The sequence below is a fragment of the Bombina bombina genome, unplaced genomic scaffold (assembly GCF_027579735.1).
Source record: "Bombina bombina isolate aBomBom1 unplaced genomic scaffold, aBomBom1.pri scaffold_689, whole genome shotgun sequence".
In the NCBI taxonomy this organism is placed as follows: Eukaryota; Metazoa; Chordata; class Amphibia; order Anura; family Bombinatoridae; genus Bombina; species Bombina bombina.
In genome coordinates, this window is record NW_026511814.1 from 164150 (window position 1) to 188789 (window position 24640).

Sequence of the window (24640 nt, forward strand, 5' to 3'; positions counted from 1 at the left end):
CCTTGTGGATAGGAATGTGTAGATACGCATCCTTTAAATCCACGGTGGTCATATATTGACCCTCCTGGATCATTGGTAAAATAGTCCGAATGGTCTCCATCTTGAAGGATGGAACTCTTAGGAATTGGTTTAGGATCTTGAGATCTAGAATTGGTCTGAAGGTTCCCTCTTTTTTGGGAACCACAGATTGGAGTAGAAACCTTGCCCCTGTTCTGCTTTCGGAACTGGGCAGATCACTCCCATGGTAAAAAGGTCTTCTACACAGCGTAAGAACGCCTCTCTTTTTGTCTGGTTTACAGACAATTCAAAAAGATGGAATCTCCCCCTTGGAGGAGAATCTTTGAAATCTAGAAGATACCCCTGGGTTACAATTTCTACGGCCCAGGAGTCCTGAACGTCTCTTGCCCATGCCTGAGCAGAGAGAGAGTCTGCCCCCTACTAGATCCGGTCCCAGATCGGGGGCTACCCCTTCATGTTGTCTTAGTGGCAGCAGCAGGCTTTTTGGCCTGTTTACCCTTGTTCCAAGCCTGGTTAGGTCTCCAGGTTGGTTTGGATTGAGCAAAGTTCCCCTCTTGCTTTGCAGCAGGGGAAGCGGAAGCGGGACCACCCTTGAAGTTTTGAAAGGAACGAAAATTATTTTGTTTGGTCCTTGTCTTATTCGACTTATCTTGAGGGAGGGCATGACCCTTCCCCCCAGTGATGTCCGAAATAATCTCTTTCAGTGCAAAGGTCTTACCTTTGAAAGGGATGGTCAAAAGCTTAGATTTAGATGACACATCAGCCGACCAGGACTTAAGCCATAACGCTCTACGCGCTAAAATGGCAAAACCTGAATTCTTTGCCGCTAACTTAGCGAGATGAAAAGCGGTGCCTGTAATAAAAGAATTAGCTAGCTTAAAAGCCTTAATTCTGTCCAGAATATCATCTAGTGGGGTCTCCACCTGAAGAGCCTCTTCTAGAGCCTCAAACCAGAAGGCAGCTGCAGTGGTTACAGGAACTACAGAGTAGAAATAGCTTCCTCCACCTTAGGGACCGTCTGCCATGAGTCCCTCATGGTGTCTGATATGGGAAACATTTTCTTAAAAACAGGAGGGGGAGCAAACGGAATACCTGTCTATCCCACTCCTTAGTAACAATGTCCGAAATCCTCTTAGGGACTGGAAAAACATCAGTGTAAACAGGAACCTCTAAATATTTGTCCATTTTACACAATTTCTCTGGAACTACAATAGGGTCACAATCATCCAGAGTCGCTAAAACCTCCCTGAGCAATAAACGGAGGTGTTCTAGCTTAAATTTAAATGCCGTCATATCTGAATCTGTCTGAGGGAATATCCTTCCTGAATCAGAAATCTCTCCCTCAGATAGCAAATCCCTCATCCCTACTTCAGAACATTGTGAGGGAATATCGGATACGGCTACTAAAGCGTCAGAAGCATGTGTTCTTAACCCAGAGCTGCTGCGCTTCCCTTGCAACCCTGGCAGTTTAGATAAAGCCTCTGTGAGGGTAGTATTCATAACTGAGGCCATATCTTGCAAGGTGAAAGAATTAGACGCACTAGAAGTACTTGGCGTCGCTTGTGTGGGCGTTACTGGTTGTGACACTTGGGGAGAACTAGATGGCAAAACCTGATTTCCTTCTGTCTGAGAATCATCCAATGCCAAACTCTTATAAATCAAAATATGCTGTTTGCAATTTATAGACATATCAAGTGGGACACATTCTAAGAGGGGGTTCCACAATGGCTTCTAAACAAATTGAGCAATGAGTTTCCTCAGTGTCAGACATGTTTAACAGGCTAGTAATGAGACAAGCAAGCTTGGAAAACACTTTATTTAATGAAAAACACAATTTGCAAAAACGGTACTGTGCCTTTAAGAGAAAAAAAGGCATACACAAACTGCAAAACAGGTTAAACAAGCTTCAAATTTTCTGAAATTTTAACAGTGTATCTACTAAGCTTTAGAGGGATTGCACCACAAGTAAATAAGCAATTAACCCCCAATTGACAAAACCGGATTGAAAAATGTCTAAAACCGGTTCAAACCCCTATTAGCACCTTGCCACAGCTCTGCTGTGGCCCTACCTGCCCTTAAGGAACGATAAAATGATGTTAAAGCTTCGATTAGGCCCTCAGGAAAATATCAGGACCTCAGGAGAAGTTGCTTGCTGCTAGACAGTATAACTAAATGCGCAACAGAGGCGCGAAAATAGGCCCCGCCCACCACACTCGATGTGGCTAGGGCCTACACAAAACCAACAAACCTTGTCTGAAAGCCATGTGGGTTATAACAACCCCAAATAAGCCAAATGAACCCTCATGCAAATGTCCCATCAATAAAAACCGTTACTCCCAGAACACCCAAACGTTTGTCTCCAATCTCTCATACAAACTGAGTGCCCAAAAAACCAAAGTAAGCCCTTTATGCAAGCTAGTAAAGCCTCTTAAACCCTAGGATTACTGCTTACCCTTCCCCTAAAGGGGACACTGTCAGTCTTTCTGAGTTAACACAGTCTCTGCAGAAAAATGACTGAACATACCTCATTGCTGTATAGCGAGAACCGTTCCTCACACTGAAGTTTTCCTGTACTCCTCAGCTTCTGTGGGAACAGCAGTGGACCTTAGTTACAAATGCTAAGATCATCATCCTCCAGGCAGAAATCTTCATCTATGTCCTGCCTGAGAGTAAATAGTACAACACCGGTACCATTTAAAAATAACAAACTCTTGATTGAAGATAAAAATAAAAACTAACAGTTTAACACCTCTTCTCTTTACCCTTCCTGCTTAGAGCCAGCAAAGAGAATGACTGGGGGTGGAGTTAAGGGGGGAGCTATATAACAGCTCTGCTGGGGTGCTCTCTTTGCTACTTCCTGTCAGGAAGGACAATATCCCACAAGTTAGGATGAATCCGTGGACTCGGTACATCTTGCAAAAGAAAATGAAATCTTTATGTAGAAAACCATGATTCAAATTATTGACTAGTGATTTAAATAGTGATTTAAATCATAATTTACAATGGATTTGATTTAAAGTGATTGTAGGAATTAGTGCCCAGTATCTAAAAATAATCTTAAAAACAGGGGGCACTTCAACTCATTAAACTTTATAAAGACGCTCCTTTTTTAAAATACTTACCATTGCGTTATGCAAAACATAACGCCGTTCCTCCACCCGCCGTTCCTCCATCCGGCTTCCTCCAATAATTTCATGCCCCCTTTGGCATCCAGCTCATGAGGCATGCAACGATTGGAGGAAGCCGGATTTGTTATCGATATGCTAAATACAATAGAAAGGGGGGTGGAGGGGAGCGCCAACAAAGGCTGAGGTGAGGGGCTGGGAATACAAGTACTGGTATATATACCAAATATGCAGGTGGAAAATATGAGTTTAAAAAGTTAAAAATTTATTGCACAATAATATTAAAAATATATTTCAAAGTAGATACTTCACAAAACATATAATTACAATAAAAGTGTTCATGGATCCATGTTACAATAATTACAAGATTAAATAAAGAAATAAAAAACAAATAATAAAAGTCGATCGATAAAGAAGTGGCCTGATGTGCCGACTGTTTTATTGAAGAGTATATTTGTAGATTAGTTCAAAGTTCAGTGTGCATAATTCTGAAGTTACTGACAGTTATTTTCTTGTCTAAAAAAAATGATGAAAAAGACCAGTGTCCTAATTTACATAGTGAAAAATGAGGAAAGTGATCACTTAGTTTGAATGTTAAAAAATAATACAAAAAATGTGAAAAAAGTGAGAAAAAATGAATTTTTTTTTTCAAAAATCCACAAAAAATTTATGAAATCCTCCAAAATTGTGAAAACAAGCAAAAACCAATATTCAAAAATGCATAATTGACTGCTGAATGTCTGTAAATCCAGTGTTTCCAAAGTGATAAAGTGAATTCAGTGCAATGGAAAAGTGACTGAGTGTTGATACAATACAAACAAATAGAATTGTATAAAAAACCTGTGAAAGAAAACAAACAATACTATAACATATACCAACTGTTAAGTTCATATATCAGTAGTATGCTTACTCAAATCTGTCGAAGCGTTTCGGCCATATAATCCTGGCCTTTATCAAGACTTGATAGGATTATATGGCCGAAACGCGTCGACAGATTTGAGTAAGCATACTACTTATATATGAACTTAACAGTTGGTATATGTTTTAGTATTGTTTGTTTTCTTTCACAGGTTTTTTATACAATTCTATTTGTTTGTATTGTATCAACACTCAGTCACTTTTCCATTGAACTGAATTCACTTTATCACTTTGGAAACACTGGATTTACAGACATTCAGCAGTCAATTATGCATTTTTGAATATTGTTTTTTGCTTGTTTTCACAATTTTGGAGGATTTCATCAATTTTTTGTGGATTTTTGAAAAAAAAATCATTTTTTTCTCACTTTTTTCACATTTTTTGTATTATTTTTTAACATTCAAACTAAGTGATCACTTTCCTCATTTTTCACTATGGAAATTAGGACACTGGTCTTTTTCATCATTTTTTTTAGACAAGAAAAAAAGAATTTACGCTTACCTGATAAATTACTTTCTCCAACGGTGTGTCCGGTCCACGGCGTCATCCATTACTTGTGGGATATTCTCCTCCCCTACAGGGAAAGGCAAGGAGAGCACACAGCAAGAGCTGTCCATATAGCTCCCCCTCTGGCTCCGCCCCCCAGTCATTCGACCGACGGTTAGGAGAAAAAGGAGAAACTATAGGGTGCCGTGGTGACTGTAGTGTATAAAGAAAAAGAAACATTTTTCAAACCTGATTAAAATACCAGGGCGGGCCGTGGACCGGACACACCGTTGGAGAAAGTAATTTATCAGGTAAGCATAAATTCTGTTTTCTCCAACATTGGTGTGTCCGGTCCACGGCGTCATCCATTACTTGTGGGAACCAATACCAAAGCTTTCGGACACGGATGAAGGGAGGGAGCAAATCAGGTTACCTAAACAGAAGGCACCACGGCTTGCAAAACCTTTCTCCCAAAAACAGCCTCCGAAGAAGCAAAAATATCAAATTTGTAAAATTTGGCAAAAGTGTGCAGAGAAGACCAAGTCGCTGCCTTACATATCTGATAAACAGAAGCATCGTTCTTGAAGGCCCATGTGGAAGCCACAGCCCTAGTGGAGTGAGCTGTGATTCGTTCAGGAGGCTGCCGTCCGGCAGTCTCATAAGCCAATCGGATAATGCTTTTCAGCCAGAAAGAAAGAGAGGTAGCAATAGTTTTTTGTCCTCTCCTCTTACCAGAGTAAACGACAAACAAGGATGAGGTTTGTCTAAAATTCTTTGTTGCTTCTAAATAGAACTTTAAAGCACGGACTACATCTAAATTGTGTAACAAACGTTCCTTCTTTGAAACTGGATTTGGGCACAGAGAAGGAACAACTATTTCCTGGTTAATATTCTTGTTGGAAACGACTTTTGGAAGAAAACCAGGCTTGGTACGCAAAATAACCTTATCTGAATGGAACACCAGATAGGGTGGATCACACTGCAAAGCAGATAATTCAGAAACTATTCTAGCAGAAGAAATAGCAACCAAAAACAGAACTTTCCAAGATAGCAACTTGATATCTATGGAATGTAAGGGTTCAAACGGAACCCCCTGAAGAACTGAAAGAACTAAATTTAGACTCCAAGGAGGAGTCAAGGGTCTGTAAACAGGTTTGATTCTGACCAAAGCCTGTACAAAAGCTTGTACCTCTGGCACAGCTGCCAGTCGTTTGTATAACAAGACAGATAAAGCAGAAATCTGTCCTTTTAGAGAACTCGCTGACAATCCCTTATCCAAACCTTCTTGGAGAAAGGAGAGGATCTTAGGAATTTTAATCTTACTCCAGGAGAATCCCTTGGATTCCCACCAACAGATATATCTTTTCCATATTTTATGGTAAATCTTTCTAGACACAGGTTTTCTGGATCTATCACTGAATCTGAAAACCCATGCTTGGATAAAATCAAACGTTCAATTTCCAAGCAGTCAGCTGCAAAGAAATTAGATTTGGATGTTCGAATGGACCTTGTACTAGAAGATCCTGTCTCAAAAGTAGCTTCCATGGTGGAGCCGATGACATATTCACCAGGTCTGCATACCAAGTCCTGCGCGGCCACGCAGGAGCTATCAGAATCACTGAGGCCTTCTCCTGTTTGATCCTGGCTACAAGCCTGGGAAGGAGAGGGAACGGTGGAAACGCATAAGCTAGGTTGAACGACCAAGGCGCCACTAATGCATCCACTAGAGTGGCCTTGGGATCCCTGGATCTGGACCCGTAGCAAGGAACCTTGAAGTTCTGACGAGACGCCATCAGATCCATGTCTGGAATGCCCCATAATTGAGTCAACTGGGCAAACACCTCCGGGTGGAGTTCCCACTCCCCCGGATAGAAAATCTGACGACTCAGATAATCCGCCTCCCAGTTGTCTACTCCTGGGATGTGGATTGCAGATAGGTGGCAGGAGTGATCCTCCGCCCATTTGATGATCTTGGATACCTCTCTCATCGCCAAGGAACTCCTTGCTCCTCCCTGATGGTTGATGTAAGCTACAGTCGTCATGTTATCTGACTGGAATCTTATGTATCCGGCCTTCGCTAGATGAGGCCAAGCCCGGAGAGCATTGAATATCGCTCTCAGTTCCAGGATGTTGATCTGGAGAAGAGACTCTTCCCGAGACCGTAAACCCTGAGTTTTCAGGGAATCCCAGACCGCGCCCCAGCCTGATAGACTGGCGTCGGTCGTGACAATGACCCACTTTGGTCTGCAGAAACTCATTCCCTGAGACAGGTGATCCTGTCTACTGGAGCATGCACGGTTGTAATGGTCTTAGATGAATTCGAGCAAAAGGAACTATGTCCATTGCTGCAACCATCAACCCTACTATTTCCATGCACTGAGCTATGGAAGGCTGCAGAATAGAGAGAAGAACTTGACAAGCGTTTAGAAGCTTTGACTTTCTGACTTCTGTCAGGAAGATCTTCATTTCAAAGGAATCTATTATTGTTCCCAAAAAGGGAACTCTTGTCGACGGAGACAGGGAACTCTTTTCTACGTTCACCTTCCACCCGTGAGATCTGAGAAAGGCTAGAACAATGTCTGTATGAGCCTTTGCCTTGGAAAGAGACGACGCTTGAATTAGAATGTCGTCCAGATAAGGTGCCACTGCCATGCCCCTTGGTCTTGGAACCGCTAGAAGGGACCCGAGCACCTTTGTGAAAATTCTGGGAGCAGTGGCTAGTCCGAATGGGAGAGCCACGAACTGATAATGTTTGTCCAGAAAGGCAAACCTTAGGAACTGATGATGATCTTTGTGGATAGGAATATGTAGATACGCATCCTTTAAATCCACGGTAGTCATATATTGACCCTCCTGGATTGTAGGTAAAATTGTTCGAATGGTTTCCATTTTGAACGATGGAACTCTGAGAAATTTGTTTAGAATTTTTAAATCCAGAATTGGTCTGAAAGTTCCCTCTTCTTTGGGAACTACAAACAGATTTGAGTAAAAACCCCTGACCTTGTTCCACAGTTGGAACTGGGTGTATCACTCCCATCTTTAACAGGTCTTCTACACAATGTAAGAATGCCTGTCTACTTATTTGGTTTGAAGATAAGTGAGAAATGTGGAACCTTCCCCTTGGGGGTAGTTCCTTGAATTCTAGAAGATAACCCTGAGAGACTATTTCTAGTGTCCAGGGATCCTGAACATCTCTTGCCCAAGCCTGAGCAAAGAGGGAGAGTCTGTCCCCTACTAGATCTGGTCCCGGATCGGGGGCTACCCCTTCATGCTGTCTTGGTAGCAGCAGCAGGTTTCTTGGCCTGTTTACCCTTATTCCAGCCTTGCATTGGTTTCCAAGCTGGTTTAGTCTGGGAAGCGTTACCCTCTTGTCTAGAGGCTGCCGAGTTAGAAGCCAGTCCGTTCCTGAAATTGCGAAAGGAACGAAAATTGGACTTATTCTTAGCCTTGAAAGGCCTATCGTGTGGGAGGGCATGGCCCTTTCCCCCAGTGATGTCTGAAATAATTTCTTTCAATTCTGGCCCAAAAAGGGTCTTACCTTTGAAAGGTATATTAAGCAATTTTGTCTTGGAAGATACATCCGCCAACCAAGACTTTAGCCAGAGCGCTCTGAGCGCCACAATTGCAAACCCTGAATTTTTCGCCACTAATCTCGCTAACTGCAAAGCGGCGTCTAAAATAAAGGAATTAGCTAACTTAAGTGCGTGAATTCTGTCCATGACTTCCTCATACGGAGTCTCCCTACTGAGCGACTTTTCCAGTTCCTCGAACCAGAACCACGCCGCTGTAGTGACAGGAATAATGCACGAAATAGGTTGAAGGAGGTAACCTTGCTGTACAAAAATCTTTTTAAGCAAACCCTCCAATTTTTTATCCATAGGATCTTTGAAAACACAATTGTCCTCAATGGGAATGGTCGTGCGTTTGGCTAGTGTAGAAACCGCCCCCTCGACCTTAGGGACTGTTTGCCATATGTCCTTCCTGGGGTCGACCATAGGGAACAATTTCTTAAATATAGGAGGAGTGACAAAAGGTATGCCTGGCTTCTCCCACTCCTTATTCACTATGTCCGCCACCCGTTTAGGTATCGGAAAGGCATCAGGGTGCACCGGGACCTCTAGGAACTTGTCCATCTTGCACAAGTTTTCTGGGATGACCAGATTGTCACAATCATCCAGAGTAGATAGCACCTCCTTAAGTAATGCGCGGAGATGCTCTGATTTAAATTTAAATGTCACAACATCAGGTTCTGCCTGCTGAGAAATTCTTCCTGTATCAGAAATTTCTCCATCTGAGAAACCCTCCCTCACTGCCACTTCAGACTGGTGTGAGGGTATGACAGAAAAATTATCATCAGTGCCCTCCTGCTCTACAGTGTTTAAAACAGAGCAATCGCGCTTTCTCTGAAATGCTGGCATTTTGGATAAAATATTAGCTATGGAGTTATCCATTACTGCCGTCAATTGTTGCATAGTAACAAGCATTGGCGCGCTAGAAGTACTAGGGGTCGCCTGCGCGGGCATAACTGGTATAGACACAGAAGGAGAAGATGTAGAACTTTCTCTACTTCCTTCATCTGAGGAATCATCCTGGGCAACCTTACTATTTGTGACAATACTGTGTTTGGACGCTATGGCACAATTATCACATATATTTGAAGGGGGAACCACATTGGCTTCCATACATACAGAACATGATCTATCAGAAGGTACAGACATGTTAAACAGGCTTAAACTGGTTAATAAAGTACAAAAACCGTTTTAAAACAAAACCGTTACTGTCTCTTTAAATGTTAAACAGGGCACACTTTATTACTGAATATGTGAAAAACTATGAAGGAATTGTCCAATCTTTACCAAATTTTCACCACAGTGTCTTAATGCATTCAAAGTATTGCACCCCAAGCTGTTAACCCTTAAAATGTGGAAACCGGAGCCGTTTGCAATTTTAACCCCACTACAGTCCCAGCCACAGCCTTTGTTGTAACTTCAAATATCCCAGGGGGGTATTTCAAGCCTTCTAGGAACTTTTTCAGTGGACACCAGACCCTCTCACATGCATCTGCATGCACTGTACTTAAAAGAAACTGTGCAATAATGGCGCGAAAATGAGGCTCTGCCTAATACAGTGAAAGGCCCTTCCTGACTGGGAAGTTGTCTAAACTAGTGCCTGGTGATAAAAAACGTTCCCCAAACAATAAAAGTGTGAAATCCACTTCAAACTTTAAATAAAAACTTAAATAAACAATCGATTTAGCCCTTAAGAGTGTCCACCAATTAATAGCCCATAATAAGCCCTTTATTCTTTCTAAGTCTAAGAAAATGGCTTACCGATCCCCATGAGGGAAAAATGACAGCCTTCCAGCATTACACAGTCTTGTTAGAAAATGGCTAGTCATACCTTGTGCAGAAGTGTCTGCAAACTGTTCCCCCCAACTGAAGTTCTCTCATCTCAACAGTCCTGTGTGGGAACAGCAATCTATTTTAGTTACTGCTGCTAAAATCATACTCCTCTTTTAAACAGAACTCTTCATCTCTTTCTGTTTCACAGTAAATAGTACATACCAGCACTATTTTAAAATAACAAACTCTTGATAGAAGAAATAAAAAACTACAACTAACACCACAAACTCCTCACCATCCCCGTGGAGATGCTACTTGTTCAGAGCGGCAAGGAGAATGACTGGGGGGCGGAGCCAGAGGGGGAGCTATATGGACAGCTCTTGCTGTGTGCTCTCCTTGCCTTTCCCTGTAGGGGAGGAGAATATCCCACAAGTAATGGATGACACACCAATGTTGGAGAAATAACTGTCAGTAACTTCAGAATTATGCACACTGAACTTTGAACTAATCTACAAATATACTCTTCAATAAAACAGTCGGCACATCAGGCCACTTCTTTATCGATCGACTTTTATTATTTGTTTTTTATTTCTTTATTTAATCTTGTAATTATTGTAACATGGATCCATGAACACTTTTATTGTAATTATATGTTTTGTGAAGTATCTACTTTGAAATATATTTTTAATATTATTGTGCAATAAATTTTTAACTTTTTAAACTCATATTTTCCACCTGCATATTTGGTATATATACCAGTACTTTTGTCTTATTTGTTGGGTCCACTAGGGTACCCGCCGAGGAGAGCTAGAGGTAAATTCCCTTTCCCCCTTCCCATTTGTTTAGCGCAGGGTATACATTCCTAATTCTAGATATGCTAAATACAGTAAGAGATGAGGGGGGAGAACGGCGGTCTGTTTACAATAAAGAAATGGTAAGTATTTTAAAAAAGAAACGTCTTTGTAAAATGTAATGAATTAAAGTGCCCCTGTTTTTAAGATTATTTTTAGATAATGGGCACTAATTCCTTAAACTTTACAATAATTTCTAATCAAAACTACCCTAAAAAGAACACATGAACTTTACTTTACCCTATGTCCTGGCATTGTGTCTTGTGATGCCTTTGTCAGTGGGGAGGGGGTAAGAAGAGTGCTGCCAGGGATGGGTGAATGTTTTGCAACATTCGAAAAATGTAAATGAATTTTAAGTAATTTGTTTGTTTTGAATCCATTTATTTGTATTTATTATGTATGCATTTACTATTAAAACTTCTGAATAGTACAGTATTTGTTAAATCAAATGTTACATTTTAAATTTAGAATATGGATATTCAAACTAATTATGAACATTTGAAAACTAAAGTAACATTCGAAAAAAACAGAATTTATGTTTACCTGATAAATTACTTTCTCCAACGGTGTGTCCGGTCCACGGCGTCATCCTTACTTGTGGGATATTCTCTTCCCCAACAGGAAATGGCAAAGAGCCCAGCAAAGCTGGTCACATGATCCCTCCTAGGCTCCGCCTACCCCAGTCATTCGACCGACGTTAAGGAGGAATATTTGCATAGGAGAAACCATATGTTACCGTGGTGACTGTAGTTAAAGAAAATAAATTATCAGACCTGATTAAAAAAACCAGGGCGGGCCGTGGACCGGACACACCGTTGGAGAAAGTAATTTATCAGGTAAACATAAATTCTGTTTTCTCCAACATAGGTGTGTCCGGTCCACGGCGTCATCCTTACTTGTGGGAACCAATACCAAAGCTTTAGGACACGGATGAAGGGAGGGAGCAAATCAGGTCACCTAAATGGAAGGCACCACGGCTTGCAAAACCTTTCTCCCAAAAATAGCCTCAGAAGAAGCAAAAGTATCAAATTTGTAAAATTTAGAAAAAGTGTGCAGTGAAGACCAAGTCGCTGCCTTACATATCTGATCAACAGAAGCCTCATTCTTGAAGGCCCATGTGGAAGCCACAGCCCTAGTGGAGTGAGCTGTGATTCTTTCAGGAGGCTGCCGTCCGGCAGTCTCATAAGCCAATCGGATAATGCTTTTAATCCAGAAGGAGAGAGAGGTAGAAGTTGCTTTTTGACCTCTCCGTTTACCAGAATAAACAACAAACAAAGACAAAGTTTGTCTGAAATCCTTAGTAGCTGCTAAGTAAAATTTGAGAGCACGAACTACATCCAAGTTGTGCAACAAACGTTCCTTCTTTGAAACTGGATTAGGACACAAAGAAGGCACAACTATCTCCTGGTTAATGTTTTTGTTAGAAACAACTTTTGGAAGAAAACCAGGTTTAGTACGCAAAACCACCTTATCTGCATGGAACACCAGATAAGGAGAAGAACACTGCAGAGCAGATAATTCTGAAACTCTTCTAGCAGAAGAAATTGCAACCAAAAACAAAACTTTCCAAGATAATAACTTAATATCAACGGAATGTAAGGGTTCAAACGGAACCCCCTAAAGAACTGAAAGAACTAGGTTGAGACTCCAAGGAGGAGTCAAAATTTTGTAAACAGGCTTGATTCTAACCAGAGCCTGAACAAAGGCTAGAACATCTGGCACAGCTGCCAGCTTTTTGTGAAGTAACACAGACAAGGCAGAAATCTGTCCCATCAAGGAACTTGCAGATAATCCTTTTTCAATCCTTCTCGAAGGAAGGATAGACTCTTAGGAATCTTAACCTTGTCCCAAGGGAATCCTGCAGATTCACACCAACAGATATACCAAATTATGTGGTAATTTTTCTGGTTACAGGCTTTCAGGCCTGAACAAGAGTATTAATAACAGAATCTGAGAACCCTCGCTTTGATAAGATCAAGCGTTCAATCTCCAAGCAGTCAGCTGGAGTGGGTCGAACGGACCTAGAACAAGAAGGTCTCGTCTCAAAGGTAGCTTCCATGGTGGAGCCGATGACATATTCACCAGATCTGCATACCAAGTCCTGCGTGGCCACGCAGGAGCTATCAAAATCACTGACGCCCTCTCCTGATTGATCCTGGCTACCAGCCTGGGGATGAGAGGAAACGGCGGGAACACATAAGCTAGTTTGAAGGTCCAAGGTGCTACTAGTGCATCCACTAGAGCCGCCTTGGGATCCCTGGATCTGTACCCGTAGTAAGGAACTCTGAAGTTCTGACGAGAGGCCATCAGATCCATGTCTGGAATGCCCCACGGTTGAGTGACTTGGGCAAAGATTTCCGGATGGAGTTCCCACTCCCCCGGATGCAATGTCTGACGACTCAGAAAATCCGCTTCCCAATTTTCCACTCCTGGGATGTGGATAGCAGACAGGTGGCAGGAGTGAGACTCCGCCCATAGAATGATTTTGGTCACTTCTTCCATCGCTAGGGAACTCCTTGTTCCCCCCTGATGGTTGATGTATGAACTTGGCCCTCGCTAGCTGAGGCCAAGCTTTGAGAGCATTGAATATCGCTCTCAGTTCCAGAATATTTATCGGTAGAAGAGATTCTACCCGAGACCAAAGACCCTGAGCTTTCAGGGATCCCCAGACCGCGCCCCAGCCCATCAGACTGGCGTCGGTCGTGACAATGACCCACTCTGGACTGCGGAAGGTCATCCCTTGTGACAGGTTGTCCAGGGACAGCCACCAACGGAATGAGTCTCTGGTCCTCTGATTTACTTGTATCTTCGGAGACAAGTCTGAATAGTCCCCATTCCACTGACTGAGCATGAACAGTTGTAATGGTCTTAGATGAATGCGCACAAAAGGAACTATGTCCATTGCCGCTACCATCAAACCTATCACTTCCATGCACTGCGCTATGGAAGGAAGAGGAACGGAATGAAGTATCCGACAAGAGTCTAGAAGTTTTGTTTTTCTGGCTTCTGTCAGAAAAATCCTCATTTCTAAGGAGTCTATTATAGTTCCCAAGAAGGGAACCCTCGTTGACGGAGATAGAGAACTCTTTTCCACGTTCACTTTCCATCCGTGAGATCTGAGAAAGGCCAGGACAATGTCCGTGTGAGCCTTTACTTGAGGAAGGGATGACGCTCGAATCAGAATGTCGTCCAAGTAAGGTACTACAGCAATGCCCCTTGGTCTTAGCACCGCCAGAAGGGACCCTAGTACCTATGAGAAAATCCTAGGAGCAGTGGCTAATCCGAAAGAAAACGCCACGAACTGGAAATGCTTGTCCAGGAATTCAAACCTTAGGAACCGATGATGTTCCTTGTGGATAGGAATATGTAGATACGCATCCTTGAAATCCACCTTGGTCATGAATTGACCTTCCTGGATGGAAGGAAGGAGTGTTCGAATGGTTTCCATCTTGAACAATGGAACCTTGAGAAACTTGTTCAAGATCTTGAGATCTAAGATTGGTCTGAACGTTCCCTCTTTTTTGGGAACTATGAACAGATTGGAGTAGAACCCCATCCCTTGTTCTCCTAATGGAACAGGATGAATCACTCCCATTTTTAGCAGGTCGTCTACCCAATGTAAGAATGCCTGTCTTCTTATGTGGTCTGAAGACAACTGAGACCTGTGGAACCTCCCCCTTGGAGGAAGCCCCTTGAACTCCAGAGAATAACCTTGGGAGACTATTTCTAGCGCCCAAGGATCCAGAACATCTCTTGCCCCAGCCTGAGCGAAGAGAGAGAGTCTGCCCCCCACCAGATCCGGTCCCGGATCGGGGGCCCGCATTTCATGCTGTCTTGGTAGCAGTGGCAGGTTTCCTGGCCTGCTTTCCTTTGTTCCAGCCTTGCATAGGTCTCCAGGCTGGATTGGCTTGAGAAGTATTACCTTCCTGCTTAGAGGACGTAGCCCTTGGGGCTGATCCGTTTCTGCGAAAGGGACGAAACTTAGGTTTATTTTTGGTCTTGAAAAGACCTATCCTGAGGAAGGGCGTGGCCCTTGCCCCCAGTGATATCAGAGATAATCTCTTTCAAGTCAGGGCCAAAGAGTGTTTTCCCCTTGAAAGGAATGTCAAGCACTTTGTTCTTGGAAGACGCATCCGCTGCCCAAGATTTTAACCAAAGCGCTCTGCGCCACAATAGCAAACCCAGAATTTTTTCGCCGCTAACCTAGCCAATTGCAAGGTGGCGTCTAGGGTGAAAGAATTAGCCAATTTAAGAGCACGAATTCTGTCCATAATCTCCTCATAAGAAGAAGAATTACTAATAATCGCCTTTCCTAGCTCATCAAACTAGAAACACGCGGCTGCAGTGACAGGGACAATGCATGCAATTGGTTGTAGAAGGGAACCTTGCTGAACAAACATCTTTAGCAGACCTTCTAATTTTTTATCCATAGGATCTTGGAAAGCACAACTATCTTCTATGGGTATAGTGGCGCGCTTGTGTAGAGTAGAAACCGCCCCCTCGACCTTGGGGACTGTCTGCCATCAGTCCTTTCTGGGGTCGACTATAGGAAAACAATTTTATAAATATGGGGGGAGGTACTAAAGGTATACCGGGCCTGTCCCATTCTTTACTAACAATGTACGCCACCCGCTTGGATATAGGAAAAGCTTCGGGGGGCCCCGGGGCCTCTAAGAACTTTTCCATTTTACATAGTGGTTCTGGAATGACCAGATAATCACAATCATCCAAATTGGATAACACCTCCTTAAGCAGAGCGCAGAGATGTTCCAACTTAAATTTAAAAGTAATCACATCAGGTTCAGCTTGTTGAGAAATGTTTCCTGAATCTGAAATTTCTCCCTCAGACAAAACCTCCCTGGCCCCCTCAGACTGGTGTAGGGGCCCTTCAGAAACCATATCATCAGCGTTCTCATGCTCTACAGAATTTTCTAAAACAGAGCAGTCGCGCTTTCACTGATAAGTGGGCATATTGGCTAAAATGTTTTTGATAGAATTATCCATTACAGCCGTTAAATGTTGCATAGTAAGGAGTATTGGCGCACTAGATGTACTAGGGGCCTCCTGTATGGGCAAGACTGGTGTAGACGAAGGAGGGGATGATGCAGTACCATGCTTACTCCCCTCACTTGAGGAATCATCTTGGGCATCATTTTTACTAAATTTTTTTATAACATAAAATACATATAGTTAAATGAGAAGGAACCTTGGTTTCCCCACAGTCAGAACACAATCTATCTGGTAGTTCAGACATGTTAAACAGGCATAAACTTGATAACAAAGCACAAAAAACGTTTTAAAATAAAACCGTTACTGTCACTTTAAATTTTAAACTAAACACACTTTATTACTGCAATTGCGAAAAAGTATGAAGGAATTGTTCAAAATTCACCAAAATTTCACCACAGTGTCTTAAAGCCTTAAAAGTATTGCACACCAAATTTGGAAGCTTTAACCCTTAAAATAACGGAACCGGAGCCGTTTTTATATTTAACCCCTTTACAGTCCCTGGAATCTGCTTTGCTGAGACCCAACCAAGCCCAAAGGGGAATACGATACCAAATGATGCCTTCAGAAAGACTTTTCTATGTATCAGAGCTCCACACACATGCAGCTGCATGCCATGCTGTCCTCAAAAACAAGTGCGCCATACCGGCGCGAAAATGAGGCTCTGACTATGATTAGGGAAAGCCCCTAAAGAATAAGGTGTCAAAAACAGTGCCTGCCGATATAATCATATCAAAATACCCAGAATAAATGATTCCTCAAGGCTAAATATGTGTTAATAATGAATCGATTTAGCCCAGAAAAAGTCTACAGTCTTAATAAGCCCTTGTGAAGCCCTTATTTACTATCTTAATAAACATGGCTTACCGGATCCCATAGGGAAAATGACAGCTTCCAGCATTACATCGTCTTGTTAGAATGTGTCATACCTCAAGCAGTAAGAGACTGCACACTGTTCCCCCAACTGAAGTTAATTGCTCTCAACAGTCCTGTGTGGAACAGCCATGGATTTTAGTTACGGTGCTAAAATCATTTTCCTCATACAAACAGAAATCTTCATCTCTTTTCTGTTTCTGAGTAAATAGTACATACCAGCACTATTTTAAAATAACAAACTCTTGATTGAATAATAAAAACTACAGTTAAACACTAAAAAACTCTAAGCCATCTCCGTGGAGATGTTGCCTGTACAACGGCAAAGAGAATGACTGGGGTAGGCGGAGCCTAGGAGGGATCATGTGACCAGCTTTGCTGGGCTCTTTGCCATTTCCTGTTGGGGAAGAGAATATCCCACAAGTAAGGATGACGCCGTGGACCGGACACACCTATGTTGGAGAAATGGAAATAAAATTTGATTACCAAATTGTAATGGATTTTCCTTCTTATCAACATTCGATTGTCCAAAACAAATGTCTACAGGTCTATTTGTCCTCAAACGAATTGCCCCTTCACCACATTCTCCCATCTGTAGCTGCCAGGCAGAAGTCATGCGGGAAGGATAGAGGTACACTGCTTTACAGATCACATCTCACTGATTACATTATGTTTAATGCCCTACATCACACTGGGTACAGCCTGCCCAACTGTTTAGTATCACTGCTCTAGTTTAGTACTCAATTATTTATGTAAATTATAAACAAGTATTATTCAAGACCTCTCCTAGAAATGAATGTGCTGGAATGCCAAATATTCCACAACTTACATTACCCGGCACAGTGTCTGGTCTACGCCATTAGTTTGTTTTGTCGTTCAGTGGACTACGGGACTTTTTTCTACTCCAATACATGCTGAGATTGCTGCATTATCATTATTTAGGCAGATAAATATAAAATTACCAAGGCAAACCGGTTCTTGCATGTGCTATGGATGACCATTGCTGCTGAGGCTTTGTTGGATCTCGACCCTGAGAACATGTGATCAGATATATAAAAATATTTAAAAAAAACTGGAGTTGTGAGTAGCAGGAGGATGTCACAGAAGAATTTTTTTTAAACGTAGGTGACCGAAGTGAAACAATATTCTCTGTACGTGAGATTACTAGCAATATACCTATTCATCACTGTAAGTGAAATAACATAGTAATGACTACATAGTTGCTTATGTATATAAAATAGCTGGCCATACAGCTGAATGTGAGCATGGAATTACTGGCTATATACTTGCTTCTCTATATGACATTATTGGCTATATACTTGCTTCTCTATATGGCATTACTGGCCATACAGCTGAATGTTAGTATGGAATTACTGGCTATATACTTGCTTCTCTATATGACATTACTGGCCATACAGCTGAATGTGAGTATGGAATTACTGGCTATATACTTGCTTTTCTATATGACATTATTGGCTATATACTTGCTTCTCTATATGGCATTACTGGCCATACGGCTGAATGTGAGTATGGAATTACTGGCTATATACTTGCTTCTCTATATGACATTACTGGCTATATACTTGCTTCTATATGGCATTACTGGCCATACAGCTGAATGTTAGTATGGAATTACTGGCTATATACTTGCTTCTCTATATGACATTACTGGCCATACAGCTGAATGTGAGTATGGAATTACTGGCTATATACTTGCTTCTCTATATGACATTATTGGCTATATACTTGCTTCTCTATATAGCATTACTGGCCATACAGCTGAATGTGAGTATGGAATTACTGGCTATATACTTGCTTCTCTATATGACATTACTGGCTATATACTTGCTTCTCTATATGGCATTACTGGCCATACAGCTGAATGTTAGTATGGAATTACTGGCTATATACTTGCTTCTCTATATGACATTACTGGCCATACAGCTGAATGTGAGTATGGAATTACTGGCTATATACTTGCTTCTCTATATGACATTATTGGCTATATACTTGCTTCTCTATATGGCATTACTGGCCATACAGCTGAATGTGAGTATGGAATTACTGGCTATATACTTGCTTCTCTATATGACATTACTGGCCATACAGCTGAATGTGAGTATGGAATTACTGACTATATACTTGCTTCTCTATATGACATTACTGGCCATACAGCTGAATGTGAGTTTGGAATTACTGGCTATATACATTGCTTCTCTATATGACATTACTGGCCATACAGCTGAATGTGAGTATGAAATTACTGGCTATATACTTGCTTTTCTATATGACATTACTGGCCATACAGCTGAATGTGAGCATGGAATTACTGGCTATATACTTGCTTCTCTATATGACATTACTGGCCATACAGCTGAATGTGAGCATGGAATTACTGGCTATATACTTGCTTCTCTATATGACATTACTGGTCATACAGCTGAATGTGAGCATGGAATTACTGGCTATATACTTGCTTCTCTATATGACATTACTGGTCATACAGCTGAATGGGAGTATGGAATTACTGGCTATAGACTCACTTCTGTGTAAGGAATTACTGGCTATATATTTGCTTCTCTATATGACATTACTGGCCATACAGCTGAATGTGAGTATGCAATTACTGGCTATATACTTGCTTCTTTATATGACAATACTGGCCATACAGCTGAATGTGAGTATGGAATTACTGGCTATAGACTCACTTCTGTATAAGGGATTATTGGCTATATACTTGTTTCTCTATATGACATTACTGGCCATACAGCTGAATGTGAGTATGGAATTACTGGCTATAGACTCGCTTCTGTGTAAGGGATTACTGGCTATATACTTGCTTCTTTATATGACATTGCTGGCCATAGAACTGAATGCGACTATGGAATTACTGGCTATAAACATGCTTCTGTGTAAGGGATTACTGGCTATATGCTTGCTTCTCTATATGACATTACAGGCCAAACAGCTGCCTCTGTGTATGGAATTATTGGCTATAAAGCTGCTTCTTTATATGAAATAACTGGCCATATAGCTAATTCTGAGTATAAAATTATTGACTATAATATGGGATTACTGACTATAGAGCTGCTTCTGTGTATGGGATTACTGACTATAGAACCACATCTGTGTATAGGATTACTGATTATAGAACCACATCTGTGTATGGGATTACTGACTATAGAACCACGCCTGTGTATGGGATTACTGAATATAGAACCACATCTGTGTATGGGATTACTGAATATAGAACCACGTCTGCGTATGGGATTACTGAATATAGAACCACGTCTGCGTATGGGATAACTGACTATAGAACCACCTCTGTGTATGCGATTACTGACTATAGAACCACGTCTGTGTATGGGGTTACTAACTATAGAACCACGTCTGTGTATGGGATTACTGAATATAGAACCACATCTGTGTATAGGATTACTGAATATAGAACCACGTCTGTGTATGGGATTACTGACTATAGAACCACCTCTGTGTATGGGATTACTGACTATAGAACCATGTCTGTGTATGGGGTTACTGACTATAGAACCACTTCTGTATATGGGATAACTGGCTATAGACCCGCTTCTGTATATGGGATTACTGACTATAGAGCTGCTTCTGTATATGGGATTACTGGCTATAGATTTACTTCTGTGTATGAAATCACTGGTTATACCGCTGCTTCTGTGTATGAAATTACTGGCTATAGAGCTGCTTTTGTATATAGGATTACTAGCTATAGACCCGCTTCTGTATATGGGATTACTGGCTATAGACCTGCTTCTATGTATGGGATTACTGGCTATAGACCCACTTTTGTATATGGGATTACTGGCTATAGACCTGCTTCTGTATATAGGATTACTGGCTATAGAGCTGCTTCTGTATATAGGATTACTGGCTATAGACCCGCTTCTGTATATGGGATTACTGGCTATAGACCTGCTTCTGTATATAGGATTACTGGCTATAGACCCGCTTCTGTATATGGGATTACTGGCTATAGACCCACTTTTGTATATGGGATTACTGGCTATAGACCTGCTTCTGTATATAGGATTACTGGCTATAGAGCTGCTTCTGTATATAGGATTACTGGCTATAGACCCGCTTCTGTATATGGGATTACTGGCTATAGAAATGCTTCTGTATATAGGATTACTGGCTATAGACCCGCTTCTGTATATGGGATTACTGGCTATAGACCTGCTTCTATGTATGGGATTACTGGCTATAGACCCACTTTTGTATATGGGATTACTGGCTATAGACCTGCTTCTGTATATAGGATTACTGGCTATAGAGCTGCTTCTTTATATAGGATTACTGGCTATAGACCCGCTTCTGTATATGGGATTACTGGCTATAGACCTGCTTCTGTATATAGGATTACTGGCTATAGACCCGCTTCTGTATATGGGATTACTGGCTATAGACCCACTTTTGTATATGGGATTACTGGCTATAGACCTGCTTCTGTATATAGGATTACTGGCTATAGAGCTGCTTCTGTATATAGGATTACTGGCTATAGACCCGCTTCTGTATATGGGATTACTGGCTATAGAAATGCTTCTGTATATAGGATTACTGGCTATAGACCCGCTTCTGTATATGGGATTACTGGCTATAGACCTGCTTCTGTGTATGGGATTAATGGCCATACAGCTGCTTCTGTGTATGAAATTACTGGCTATAAACCAGCTTCTGTGTATCGGACTATTGACCATACAGCTGCTTCTGTGTATGGGATTGCTAGCTATATAGCAGTCACATTTGGTCACCATTCTACCATGCCCAGTTATGAGGTATAAAAGCGAATTTTAACCCCCTCTACTTCATAAGTAAGGAGACATAATTTAGTGACACCTCAACTAAATCAGTGTCTAATGAACAGTTCTTCAGATGCACAATTTGAATGCAGAAAAATAGAGGTACCTGCACGGCCAAGTAGTCTTCCTCATCGGGCAGGATACGGTAGGTGTGCACATGCTTCTGAAACCTGCAGGGCAAGAGCGTTAGAGTGTAAGTACTACTGTATAATTAGAGGAAGTCACTAGCAGATAGCATAGATCTCAGTATTTGTGGACGGGGTCGTGTTGGGAGGGGGAACATGGTTAGATAGTGGGCGGGATCATGAGTGTGTCTGGGTGGTCCATGGGTGTGTATATGTGGTTTGTGGGTGGGGTTAAGTGGAATTCTGCATATTCCGACATATAGTTATATCAGAGGGACAGAGCTCAGAAGAAGGGTCTGTCCCTCTCAAATAGGGACAGTTGGGAGTTCTGCTCAAGGTCACTTATACATGAGATGGACAACACACAATAGTCTTATCTCTGAAGTAGAGCACATTTACACTCTTCTCACATCTCTTATATTTCTCTATATATTTTTTGTGTGTACCCAACACAAGTAGCACCAACTGTTCTTCTATGTTTAGTAATGATTGAATGTATGGAAAAGAGTTTGTAAGAGAGACAGTGTATGAGAGAGAGAGAGAGAGAGAGAGAGAGAGAGAGAGGAAAAGAGTGTGTATGAGAGAAAGAAAATATGTGTATGAAAGAGAGTGAATGTATTAGAGAGAGAATGAGTGTGTGTGAGAGAGTGAATGTAATAGAGAGACAGTGTATAAGTGAGAAAGCCTGTGTATGACAGTGAATGTATTAGAGAGAGAGTATATGAGAGAGAAAATTAGTGTATGAGAGAGAGAGAGAGAGAGAGAGAGAGAATGCATTAGAGAGAGAAAAGTCTGTGCATGAGAGAGAGAGAGAGAGAGAGAGAGAGAGAGAGAGAGAGAGAGAGAGAGAGAGAGAGAGAGAGAGAAAGAGAAATAATGTATTAGAGAGAGAAAGTTTGTGTATGAGAGACATGGGGTGACAGTAAAGCTGTGCTATAAGGCTGTACAAGAGAGTGTATGAGACAGAGACAGTCTGTGTATGAGAGACAGGGGGTCGCAGAAAAGCTTTGCTATAAGGCTGTACAAGAGAGTGTATGAGACAGAGACAGTCTGTGTATGAGAGACAGGGGGTGGCAGTAAAGCTGTGCTATAAGGCTGTACAAGAGAGTGTATGAGACAGAGACAGTCTGTGTATGAGAGACAGGGGGTCAAGGGAAAGCTGTGCTGTAAGGCTGTACAAGAGAGTGTATGAGACAGAGACAGTCTGTGTATGAGAGACAGGAGGTCACAGGAAAGCTGTGCCATATGACTGTACAAGTGAGTGTATGAGACAGAGGCAGTCTGTGTATGAGATACAGGGGGTCACAGTAAAGCTGTGCTCTAAGGCTGTAAAAGAGAGAGTGTATGAGACAGACTGTGTATGAGAGACGGGGTAACAGTAAAGCTGTGCTATACGGCTCTACAAGAGAGTGTATGAGACAGAGAGACAGCCTGTGTATGAGAGACAGGGAGGTCACAGGAAAGCTGTGCTATACAGGTGTACAAGAGAGTGTATGAGACCGAGAGACAGGGGGTAACAGGAAAGCTGTGCTATACAAGAGAGTGTATGAGACAGAGAGACAGCCTGTGCATGAGAGACAGGGGGTGACAGTAAAGCTGTGCTATACGGCTGTACTAGAGAGTGTATGAGAGAGAGAGACAGTCTGTGTATGAGAGACCGGGGGTCACAGGAAAGCTGTGCTATACAAGACAGTGTATGAGACAGAGAGACCGTCTGTGTATGAGAGACAGGGGGTGACAGTAAAGCTGTGCTATGAGGCTGTACAAGAGAGTGTATGAGACAGTCTGTGTATGAGAGACAGGGGGTCACAGGAAAGCTGTGCTATGAGGCTGTACAAGAGAGTGTATGAGACAGTCTGTGTATGAGAGACAGGGGGTCACAGGAAAGCTGTGCTATGAGGCTGTACAAGAGAGTGTATGAGACAGAGAGACAGCCTGTGTATGAGAGACAGGGGGTGACAGTAAAGCTGTGCTATACAAGAGAGTGTATGAGACAGAGAGACAGTCTGTGTATAAGAGACAGGGGGTCACAGGAAAGCTGTGCTATAAGGCTGTACAAGAGAGTGTATGAGACAGAGAGACAGCCTGTGTATGAGAGACAGGGGGTCACAGGAAAGCTGTGCTATACAAGAGAGTGTATGAGACAGAGAGACAGTCTGTGTATGAGAGACCGGGGGTCACAGGAAAGCTGTGCTATGAGGCTGTACAAGAGAGTGTATGAGACAGAGAGACAGCCTGTGTATGAGAGACAGGGGGTGACAGTAAAGCTGTGCTATACAAGAGAGTGTATGAGACAGAGAGACAGTCTGTGTACGAGAGACAGGGGGTCACAGGAAAGCTGTGCTATACGGCTGTACAAGAGAGTGTATGAGAAAGAGAGACAGCCTGTGTATGAGAGACAGGGGTGAAATTAAAGCTGTGCTATACAAGAGAGTGTATGAGACAGGGAGACAGTCTGTGTATGAGAGACAGGGGGTCACAGGAAAGCTGTGCTATACAAGAGAGTGTATGAGACAGAGAGACAGTCTGTGTATGAGAGACAGGGGGTCACAGTAAAGCTGTGCTATACGGCTGTACAAGAGAGTGTATGAGACAGAGAGACAGCCTGTGTATGAGAGACAGGGGGTCACAGGAAAGCTGTGCTATACAAGAGAGTGTATGAGACAGGGAGACAGTCTGTATGAGAGACAGGGGGTCACAGAAAAGCTGTGCTATAAGGCTGTACAAGAGAGTGTATGAGACAGAGAGACAGTCTGTGTATGAGAGACAGGGGGTAACAGGAAAGCTGTGCTATACAAGAGAGTGTATGAGACAGAGAGACAGTCTGTGTATGAGAGACAGGGGGTCACAGGAAAGCTGTGCTATACGGCTGTACAAGAGAGTGTATGAGACAGAGAGACAGCCTGTGTATGAGAGACAGGGGGTGACAGTAAAGCTGTGCTATACAAGAGAGTGTATGAGACAGAGAGACAGTCTGTGTATGAGAGACAGGGGGTCACATGAAAGCTGTGCTATACGGCTGTACAAGAGAGTGTATGAGACAGAGAGACAGCCTGTGTA

At 42.2% G+C, this 24640-nt stretch overlaps 1 protein-coding gene across 1 annotated transcript in view; it reads right to left on the reverse strand.

Annotated features, from left to right (window-relative positions):
• Positions 1 to 21922, reverse strand: part of LOC128643961 (phosphatidylinositol 3,4,5-trisphosphate 5-phosphatase 2-like) — a 177489-nt gene extending 155567 nt beyond the window's left edge. Inside the window, exon 1 of the mRNA XM_053696726.1 lies at positions 21562 to 21922. The gene's annotated coding sequence lies outside the window, so the exon portion shown is untranslated. The remainder of the gene's footprint in view (positions 1 to 21561) is intronic.
• Positions 21923 to 24640: the final 2718 nt, after the last annotated feature.